Source organism: Rhinichthys klamathensis, unplaced genomic scaffold, assembly GCF_029890125.1.
Source record: "Rhinichthys klamathensis goyatoka isolate OS25496 unplaced genomic scaffold, OSU_Roscu_1.1 h1tg000014l_1, whole genome shotgun sequence".
NCBI classification, from domain to species: domain Eukaryota; kingdom Metazoa; phylum Chordata; class Actinopteri; order Cypriniformes; family Leuciscidae; genus Rhinichthys; species Rhinichthys klamathensis.
Window position 1 is genome coordinate 1,927,298 of NW_026606566.1, and position 12,460 is coordinate 1,939,757.

Consider the following 12,460-nt stretch of genomic DNA (forward strand, 5'->3'; position numbering starts at 1 on the left):
GTTAGAGTATTAAGTTTGAAAAAATGAATCCTGTCAGAGGCTGCTCTTTTCCACTTCCTGGCAGGAAATGTAATTTTCTGAGGTAAATTTTAACTTCACAAGAAATTAATTTATAAATTCGAAGTTGTTGATTAAAATTCATTTTGTCATAAATGTTTATTACATACAAATCCTGTAAGGGATTAGATAAGGGGCCTTCTATAGGGTTATGGCTAAGGTTGAGTTCATTTTCTGAGGTAAAACTTTATTCATAAGAAATTTTATCACTGACTTTCAACTAAACTATAAATAAAACATGAATGAATAAATAAATTCCTGTGAAATATCAAGTAAAAAAATTATTTACACAAATGAAATAACACATAAAAAGAAAACAAAATATTATGCAGTAATATAAATATAGAAAGAAAAATAAATCAATAATAATATGTTTGAGTATATATACACAAGTCATTTGTCATGATATTTTCATGTTTTAGAAAATCATTGAAAACATTATGAAAGTTATAACTATACCTTTTTTTATTCTTCTTCTTAGGATGGCCTACAGTCAACAAGAACCACTTATGGTCAAGTGTGTGGGTAACAAAAGGAGCCAAAGGGGTTTAACCTTTGTCTCCAACATCAATACAATTGATGTTGGAGCATTCAACGTTACTACGCTGTCTGTCTTAACCGATGGACAGACAACGTTTATTTCGGTAAAACAAGGAAGTGACCCAGAATTTGAAGAGGGTGGGTCGTATGTAGTAAAAAACTACACCCTTTCCAAAAAATATGGCCGGCCATGCATTTTTGTGACTCGGTCTACCAAAAAATTCAAACGGTCACCATTGGCCATCACTGACGAGGCAGAGAGAGCTGCTCAGGAGGTCCTCTGTCCTCCTTCCCGATGGGTAACTGGGGAAGAGCAGGACATATTTAGGAGCCCTGGGTACCTGAGTCTGCGGGGACACATAGAGAAAGTGAGTGAATTTAATAGCATAATTGAATATCTAGTATATTATCCTGGTTTACTTAATTCAGATAAATGTAAGCTATTGTACTTTTTGTTTCTCAAACACAGTCCTAGAGTACCCTAACACTTTTATTTGAGATACACAATTTAGGTGAATTAACCTTGATTGCGAATACATAGAAAATATTCAGTGTTGGGGATACCTGGACTAGGACTGAAAAAACACTCTCATGTGTGACACTGGGCTGTTGTTTTCCAGTTGCAAGCGGCCAGGATGACTCGGGCCCAGTTCCCAATCCTGGACCTTTGCGTGAGGTCCGGTACAATTCTCCACGACGTCTCCTTATGGAGAGACGAGGCATTAGTGGAGCTATATGTGGGGGACAAGGTGGAGATCACCCACCTAAAAGGGAACATTCGGCCGAATGGAGGGGGAAAGTTTGATTCATCGAATCACACAACTGTCAAGGTAAACAAATATAAATTTCAAAGATTATAAAAGAAAAGTAAACAGTCATTAATGATAAAAAAGAACAAATAATTAAACTGCAAGCATTGAGATCTTGTGAATCGGAACATCTATATTGATACCCAGCCTAAAGGTGAACTATATTAAGCCAAAAAAAAAAAAAAAAACTTACATTGATGGTTACAATCTTAATGTTCATAACCTTGGCATTGATATCTTCCGGATCTGTGTCCTGCAGTAAAAAGCAGCATAAATGTTTTTTTTTTTCTTTTTCTAAATGGTTACATTAATTGTTTAAGACATAAAAAAAAATTATATACTGACTTTTATAAATATATATATATATATATACTTCATATTATATACAGTATATGATGGTATTTTCTATTTTATTTTTCTTAATGACTGGACCTATTATAGGTTTATACTTTTCTGTCAGGAGTACATTTTCTGGCAAAGAGAACACACTTTTAACAAGAGTCCAATTAACTGAAAACACTTAAATTGTTGTTATTTTAATTACTTATAAAAAAAAACTGTATAATTGTAATCACATTACACAGTGTGGGGCGGCATATATTCAGCCTTTTTTCTTTAGACAAAAAAAAAGATATGTTTCAGTATAATAACATTGTTAACAAGTTTGCAAATGTTACAATTAAAATATAAAAATGAAATAAAAAATGTCATGCTGTGCTATTGTTGTGATGTGTCACATGTCAAGCATGACGCGTCACCATGGATAAAATAATACATAAAAATGTCATCACTGGCTAGGCCTTCCCCCACCTTACTTGTGCACTTTTAATGAATTTTCAATGTAGATAAATTTTCACTGTTTATAAAAAATGTTTTAACTGTAACACTAACCTTAACCCTAAGTGTGGATTTTTTTTTCATCACCAGATTGTTGAGCGCAACATCCTCGAGGCGGAGTTAAATATAATTGGATTGTCAGAAGTTGATGGCGTGCTCATCGCTTTAGACAGCAAATTGGAAGAATACTCTGTACCAAGTCATTTATACTCTGGCAATATAAATGACTTGGTACAGACTCTTCCAATTTCAATCAAAGTCCAGCACATTAATAATCACCTTTTGAGTCTCCAACGCCTCGAGGAGGTTCAGACAGCAGAATCCCTGGACATGGAGGAAGCGCCAGAGTCCCTGTCCCTGGAGGAAGCGCCAGAGTCCCTGGAGGAAGCGCCAGAGTCCCTGGAGGAAGCGCCAGAGTCCCTGGAGGAAGCGCCAGAGTCCCTGGAGGAAGCGCCAGAGTCCCTGTCCCTGGAGGAAGCGCCAGAGTCCCTGGAGGAAGCGTCAGAGTCCCTGGCCAATTAAACACTGACTTTTTGTTTTGTTTTCTCAAGTTCTGTTTTCTGCTGTTTTGTAATTCTAAATACTCGCATTATTAAAGACTGTTTATTCTAATATCTTGTTGTGTGCTTCTTTGCAGTACCCCATTACATTAGTTTGTTTATTTTTATGGGGTTTTAGAATTTCAATAACATTGCGTAAATTACGAGAAACGTAAAATGCATAAAAAGTTCTCTGATGTTTCAGGAAAAGATTCAAAGCATCAGGAATGTTGAAAACACACCATCTTCTGGCAGGTAAAAAACCCACATGTTTACAGCTCTGTTGTTTTATCAATTAAGCACAAATAATAAGCCTGACAATGCTAAATGTTTTTTGATAATATAATACATATTTCTCTAAAAATAATGAAGTGTTTCAATAAATTATTTAATAAAATGTTTCTGGACAGTGTTGCTGTCAACGGCAACCAGGTGAGAGACTCTAAATTATTCAGATAGAAATTATAAGTATAAAGTATAAGAAAAAGTAATCTTGCATTCCACTTGAGCATCTATAACTGTTACTGTAATGGTGCAACACATTAAACAATGCTATTTCTGAAATAAATCACAATCATCATTGTAGTTTGTTTTTTTAAACACCATGAGTCCCCTTTGTGGCTATATTCATGGTGAGAAAAAAATATTTTTATATGATTTTTTGCTAAAAAACTCTAAATGTATCTGATTAAGAAAGAAAATAAAACCAAGTACTTACATTTAAACAACATGTTTTGGCAAGCCAAATCAGCAAAGCCACAAAGCCTTTCCACCACGTCAAGGTGGAAAGGCCGAAGTGGAGAAGGGTTCCATGTGAACATGGGTCAGTCGGCCCTAAGGAATGGGCGAACGCTGTTCGGAAGGGAGGGGCGATGGCCTCCGTTGCCCTCGGCCGATCGAAAGGGAGTCGGGTTCGGTGTGGTGGATTTCTCCATGTGATCCTTGGAAAGGACATTCAATCACTCATTCATACTTTATCTAACACATTTGTAAATCCGTTGAATCTCAGTCTCACTCAATAAAAGTCACTTGCTGCCATCTAGTGGCGAATTTGAAAGCAACCTTTATTGCCTAATAACTGGAAAACGTCATTATTGTCGATTATTGCCCGTTTATATTGTACTAATTATTAATGTCGATTAAAAGAATACAGTAAACATTTTTGTGTGGAGGGAAAATGTCATTCTTGTATGACAAGAACCTTTTAATAATTAGTGATTTGCTTTTTACACATTAGAAATCAAGACATTGCTAATTTAGTAGCATGAAAAAAACAAAAGGATTATTAATTAATAACTTACTTATTATCTGCACTTTTCCACGAGCAAATTGACAGTATCCAGTCGGAGTCTGACTGACTGACTGTCTGAGGTGAGCAGCACACGCGGCAAAAACTCCCGCGAATCCGCAGTTTTTTTTTTTTTTCATGATAACTAATCTAAACTCATTTGATTGGCCATTGCATCATTTAATCAACAGAGTCGTGTATGATTGACAAAAAAGTATAATAAAAAAGTAATCTTGCATTCCACGTGAGCATCTATTAGCCTACTGTAATGGCGCAACACATTAAACAATGCTATTTCTGGTTTTCCTCAGCATTGCAAAACAAAAGGATTATAAATCAATATCTTACTTACATCATATCTGCAATTTCCCACGACAGAATTCGCAATCTGTCTTACTGAGGTGAACAGCACATGGTATTGAACCTTTTTTACAGTCTATATGTTGAACGCAGCAAAAACTCCTGCGAATTCGCAGTTTTTTTTCTTCACCGGTAACTAAACTAATCTGATTGGTTATTGCATTATGAGCTCAACAGATATTGGTGTGATTGGTGGTAATGCTCAACGCTGCAGAAAAATATAAAAAGTAATCACGTGAGCATCTTTAACTGTAATGACGGCACAATACTTTTTTTATTTAACATTTCACTTCAATAGTGACATAATATAGTAATTTTGATTGTGTATAAGATATTTTTTAACCCTTGTCGAATATGCTGTTTTGTCCATCATAGAGGAAACAAAGCAATTGTGTGTCTTAAAATGTAGCAATTTAATTTCCTCATTCCCTTTACCTGGTTATTGTGACAACCCGCGGCCATCCCCACATTAGCTGTTCTCAGACCCGGCTTCAGACACACATTCACGGCATTACATTCAGGGGAGGGGGGAGGGGGGGGGGGGGGGGGGCTATTGTAGGCCTACTGTCGCTTACAATTTGTGCTGTTTGTTTTAGCTCGCGCAGCCTCTCGATGAAACAAATAGGCCTAACTGACACACAAGGAAACTCAGTTAGCATACTGAGGTAAAAAATTCAAAATGTGTAAGTTAATTTTTATATTATAACATGAAGCAGCACCACACGAAGTGCTGAATACCATCACGATTGAAAATGTAACACTGATTTCGACAGTTCAATAAACAAGTAATTCATATTAAGTCACTTACATTTTAGATGCACTATTGACTTTTTGTTCTATTTTAGCAGCGAAAATAATTCCAATCCAAACAAAGATACCAGCAGAAACAGAACGCATCTCACAGTCAAGAACAGCTTTTTATGTATAAGACAATCAAGACATTGTTATTTTAGTGAAAAACAAAAGGATTATAAATCAATATCTTACTTACATCGTATCTGCAATCTCTGACTGATTGACTGAGGCGAGGAGCACATGAATTCCCGCGAATTCGCAGTATTTTTTCTTCACCGGAAACTAATCTAAACTAACCTGATTGGCGATTGCATTATGAGCTCAACAGATATTTGTGTAATTGGTGGTAATGCTCAACAGAAAAGTATAAAAGGTAATCTTGCATGTCACATGACGGTGAGCATATTTAACTGTAATGACGCAACACTTTTTTATTTCACATTTCACTTCAATAGTGACAGTTTTAATAGATTAATTTTGATTGTGTAGAATATTTGTTTTGTTAACCCTTGTCGAATATGCAGTTTTGTCCATCTAGGGGAAACAGAGCAATTGTGTCTCAAAATGTAGCATGTAGGCCATCCCCACATTAGCTGTTCTTACAATATATCTTAGTATTATTACGAGTTGTTGCTATAAAAGTTATGATGAAGATTTTAAAATATGCTCACTGATAAAATTGAACCATTGAGGCTGTAAGTGTAGCATACACATCTATCTATCTATCTATCTATCTATCTATCTATCTATCTATCTATCTATCTATCTATCTATCTATCTATCTATCTATCTATCTTTAAACTTTAAACTATAAACTATTTAAAACTTTAAAATACTTTAAACTAATTTAAACTTCAAACTAATTTAAACTTTAAACAACTTTTAACTTTAAACTATTAAAAAAATTAAACTTTTAACCTTTAAACTACTTTGAACTTTAAACTATTTAAAACTTTAAACTACTTTAAACTAAGTTAAACTTTACACTACTTTAAACTATAAACTACTTTAAACTTTAAACTAAGTTAAACTATAAACTACTTTAAACTAATTTAAACTTTAAACTAATTTAAACTTCAAACTACTTTAAACTTCTTCAAACTTTGCGGTCCAAACTTTCACAAGCCAACTTAAAGTTTGTCTCGACGAACTTTTTCTAGTTAAGTTGGCTTGGAGAGCCAACTTACTGAAATCCTATTTAAACTTATTATTATTATTATTAAGTTGGCTTGGAGAGCCAACTTACTGAAATCCTATTTAAACTTATTATTATTATTCTTCTTACTAAAATTTACAACTCTATCTCCTCCTAGAGCTTTAACTCCACATACTCCAAACTCGGCACGGACACTCAAACTGTTCTGACTCGGTGTGCTATATCTTTTCTAACTGATCGGACTTACGGTTTTCCTAAAAATGACGATCAAACTCGGAAAAAATCCCATTGACTTTACATTGCGGAATCTTCAGATTTTCAAACTCCCCAACTGCCAAAAATTCAAATGTAAATCCCTTGAAACCCTAGACTGAATCAAACTGCCATTCTATATACTATATGAGCCAATGAGACTCATTCAAACTAATAAACTCATCTATCTATGACACTCATCTATCTATCTACTTTAAACTAAATTAAACTTCAAACTAAATTAAACTTTAAACTTCAAACTAATTTAAACTTCAAACTTATTTAAACTTTAAACTTCAAACTTATTTAAACTTTAAACTTCAAACTAATTTAAACTTTAAACTCATAAACTCGTACACTTATAAACTCAAACTCATAAATTAATAAACTCTGAACTCTTACTCATTTAAACTTATAAACTCTAAACTCATAAATTCATACACTTATAAACTCATGAACTTATAAATGCATTAATTCATACACGTATGAACTCTCATGAATTGATACACTTATGAACTTTTAAACTCATAAATAGTTCACCATAGCAAACACCCAGAACACTCTAGCAACTGCATAGCAACCACCCAGAACACCCTAGAAACCAACTGAAATACCTTAGAACACCCTAGCAACACCATAGCAACCACCCACAATACCTTAGAACACCCTAGCAACCACATAATATACCTTAGAACACCCTAGCAACCACCCAGAAAACCCTAGCAACCACCCAAAATACCTTAGAACACCCTAGCAACCACCCAAAATGCCTTACAACACCCTAGCAACACCCAAGCAACCACCCAAAATACCTTAGAACACCCTAGCAACCACCCAAAATAACTTAGAACACCCTAGCAACCACCCAAAATACCTTAGAACACCCTAGCAACACCATAGCAACCAGCCAAAATACCTTAGAACACCCTAGCAACACCCTAGCAACCACCCGAAATACCTCAGAACATCCTAGCAACACCCTAGCAACCACCCAAAATACTTTAGAACACCATAGCAACACCATAGCAACCACCCAGAACACCCTAGCAACCACCCAAAATACCTTAGAACACCCTAGCAACCACCCAGAACACCCTAGCAACCACCAAAAATACCTTAGAACACCCTAGCAACACCCTAGCAACCACCCAAAATACCTTAGAACACCCTAGCAACACCCTAGCAACCACCCAAAATGCCTTATAACACCCTAGCAACCACCCAAAATGCCTTATAACACCCTAGCAACACCCTAGCAACCACCCAAAATACCTTAGAACACCCTAGCAACACCCTAGCAACCACCCAAAATGCCTTATAACACCCTAGCAACACCCTAGCAACCACCCAAAATACCTTAGAACACCCTAGCAACCACCCAAAATAACTTAGAACACCCTAGCAACACCATAGCAACCACCCAAAATACCTTAGAACACCCTAGCAACCACCAAAAATACCTTAGAACACCCTAGCAACACCCTAGCAACCACCCAAAATACCTTAGAACACCCTAGCAACACCATAGCAACCACCCAAAATACCTTAGAACACCCTAACAACACCCTAGCAACCACCCAAAATACCTTAAAACACCCTAGCAACACCATAGCAACCACCTAAAATACCCTAGAACACCCTAGCAACCACCCAGAACACCCTAGCAACCACTCAAAATACCTTAGAAACCACCTAGCAACCACCCACAACACCTTAGCAACCCACTAGAAACACCCTAGCAACATTTAATTACTTGAAACTATACTTTAACCTTTAAACTACTTTGAACTTTAAACTATTTAAAACTTTAAACTACTTTAAACTAATTTAAACTTCAAACTACTTTAAAATTCAAACTTATTTAAACTTTAAACTACTTTAACTTTCAAACTAATTTAAACTTCAAACTACTTTAAAATTCAAACTAATTTAAACTTTAAATTAATTTAAACTACTTTAAACTTTAAACTAAGTTAAACTATAAACTACTTTAAACTAATTTAAACTTCAAACTAATTTAAACTTTAAACTAATTTAAACTTCAAACTACTTTAAACTTCTTCAAACTTTGCGGTCCAAACTTTCACAAGCCAACTTAAAGTTTGTCTCGACGAACTTTTTCTAGTTATTATTATTATTATTCTTTTTCTGAGACTAAAATTTACAACTCTATCTACTCCTAGAGCTTTAACTCCACATACTCCAAACTCGGCACGGACACTCAAACTGTTCTGACTCGGTGTGCTATATCTTTTCTAACTGATCGGACTTACGGTTTTCCTAAAAACTACGATCAAACTCGGAAAAAACTCCCATTGACTTAACATTGCGGAATCTTCAGATTTTCAAACTCCCCAACTGTCAAAAATTCAAATGTAAATCCCTTGAAACCCTAGACTGAATCAAACTGCCATTCTATATACTATATGAGCCATTGAGACTCATTCAAACTAATAAACTCATCTATCTATGACACTTATCCATCTATCTATCTATCTATCTACTTTAAACTAAATTAAACTTCAAACTAAATTAAACTTTAAACTTCAAACTAATTTAAACTTCAAACTTATTTAAACTTTAAACTTCAAACTTATTTAAACTTTAAACTTCAAACTAATTTAAACTTTAAACTCATAAACTCGTACACTTATAAACTCATACACTTAGGCCCTGTCCCATTTCTCCCCCCTTTAAACTTCCACTTGGTTTTGAGTGCCCTCGAAAGTAAAGTCCCCTCAACGAGGGAAGTGGAGTTGAAGATCTTTCCCTATGAAATGGGACACCACTATATGCAAATTAGCGCGGCAATCCTCAATACGTCACGCGCAGCGTCAAAGTGTCTACTACTTCTACTACTATTTTCATTCATAAAATTGCCGGTTCCAGTTGTTGTGTTGCCTGTTGTGTGGGCTGTTTTCGTTTATCTACATCTGATGAATCAACAGAGAAGACATGTGGAATATAGAAGACGCATTTCCGGTAATTTTGCCATATATTTGTTTGTATCTGATCGTTTAGAAGCGCACACAAAACCCAAAGTTTGCTTGTCTAACAATAGTTGCAATCCGTTTCCGAACGCGCGCGCGCCGCCATGGGAACCGGGGCAACGTCTCTTGCGCGGATCATTGTGCTTTTAGTAGCTGTTTTTACCACCAACGTCCCGCAATTTAGAAACCGCAGACACTGCACTTTACAACAATCACCGATTGTGCTCAGTGCTGATTCTGACGTTAGGTTTGGGTTTAGAGAGAAATGACAGCGCGCTGTGAAGGGAAGATGATGCGCTAGACGAACGCGGCTAGTTTTGAATAATTTTACCTCACATATCTTCTTTTTATAATCCTTGGAAGCCAAAATCGAAAATAAAATTAGATTAACTAACTTACCCAGATCAGATGTATATTTGATTTGCTTTTGAAGCACTCGGCAGATATCATATGAACATCGTCAGATAGCTTCGTGAAATATTTTCTAACATTAGTGTTGAAAACTCAACAGTCCATTGGATGTGCATCAAACTAACATATTCCAACATATTTCGACATTTTAACATGCGTATTTGCGAAAATATACTTAAAATAAAATTGTTCCTTTCCAGCGGTGTCTGCCATCTTAGTTGAAAAATTTGACCGGCTCGCTGAGTTCGCAAGGTATCCTGGGTAATTTCATCTTCCACTTCGTTTTAAGCCTGCATCGGACCGCACTATGTTTTGAGGGTTGATTGTAAGGGGAGAATAGCACTCCCCCTTGCTCTTTGGAGTATTGGGACACCCTACCCCTACACGAGAACGCGCAAAAACAAGGGTTAGGGCAGAAATCTAGGGTAAGGGGAGGTATTGGGACGCAGCCTTATAAACTCATGAATTCATACACTTATGAACTCAAACTCATAAATTAATAAACTCTGAACTCTTACTCATTTAAACTTATAAACTCTAAACTCATAAATTCATACACTTATAAACTCATGAACTTATAAATGCATTAATTCATACACGTATGAACTCTCATGAATTCATACACTTATGAACTTTTAAACTCATAAATAGTTCACCATAGCAAACACCCAGAACACTCTAGCAACTGCATAGCAACCACCCAGAACACCCTAGAAACCAACTGAAATACCTTGGAACACCCTAGCAACACCATAGCAACCACCCACAATACCTTAGAACACCCTAGCAACCACATAATATACCTTAGAACACCCTAGCAACCACCCAGAACACCCTAGCAACCACCCAAAATACCTTAGAACACCCTAGCAACCACCCAAAATGCCTTATAACACCCTAGCAACACCCTAGCAACCACCCAAAATACCTTAGAACACCCTAGCAACACCCTAGCAACCACCAAAAATACCTTAGAACACCCTAGCAACCACCCAAAATACCTTAGAACACCCTAGCAACACCCTAGCAACCACCCAAAATACCTTAGAAAACCCTAGCAACCACCAAAAATACCTTAGAACACCCTAGCAACCACCCAGAACACCCTAGCAACCACCCAAAATACCTTAAAACACCCTAACAACACCCTAGCAACCACCCAAAATACCTTAAAACACCTTAGCAACACCATAGCAACCACCTAAAATACCCTAGAACACCCTAGCAACCACCTAGAACACCCTAGCCACCACCCAAAATACCTTAGAACACCCTAGCAACACCCTAGCAACCACCTAAAATACCCTAGAACACCCTAACAACACCCTAGCAACCACCTAAAATACCTTAGAACACCCTAGCAACACCCTAGCAACCACCCAAAATATCTTAGAACACCCTAGCAACCACCCACAATACCTTAGAACACCCTAGCAACACCCTAGCAACCACCCAAAATACCTTAGAAAACCCTAGCAACAACCAAAAATACCTTAGAACACCCTAGCAACCACCCAAAATACCCTAGAACATCCTAACAACACCCTAGCAACCACCCAAAATACCTTAGAACACCCTAGCAACACCCTAGCAACCACCCAAAATACCTTAGAACACCCTAGCAACCACCCACAATACCTTAGAACACCCTAGCATCACCATAGCAACCAGCCAAAATACATTAGAACACCCTAGCAACACCCTAGCAACCACCCAAAATACCTTAGAACACCCTAGCAACCACCCAGAACACCCTAGCAACCACCCAAAATGCCTTAGAACACCCTAGCAACACCCTAGCAACCACCCAAAATACCTCAGAACACCCTAGCAACCACCAAAAATACCTTAGAACACCCTAGCAACACCATAGCAACCACCCAAAATACCGTAGAACACCCTAACAACACCCTAGCAACCACTCAAAATACCTTAGCAACCACCTAGCAACCACCCACAACACCTTAGCAAACCACTAGAAACACCCTAGCAACATTTAATTACTTGAAACTATACTTTAACCTTTAAACCTTTAAACTACTTTGAACTTTAAACTATTTAAAACTTTAAACTGCTTTAAACTACTTTAAACTACTTTAAACTATTTAAAACTTTAAACTACTTTAAACTATTTAAAACTTTAAACTACTTTAAACTAATTTAAACTTCAAAATACTTTAAAATTCAAACTTATTTAAACTTTAAACTGCTTTAACTTTCAAACTAATTTAAACTTCAAACTACTTTAAAATTCAAACTAATTCAAACTTTAAACTAATTTAAACTTCAAACTACTTTAAAATTCAAACTAATTTACACTTTATACTAATTTAAACTTTAAACTACTTCAAACTTTCTGTCCAAACTTTCACAAGCCAACTTAAAGTTTGTCTCGACGAACTTTGTCTAGTTAAGTTGGCTTGGAG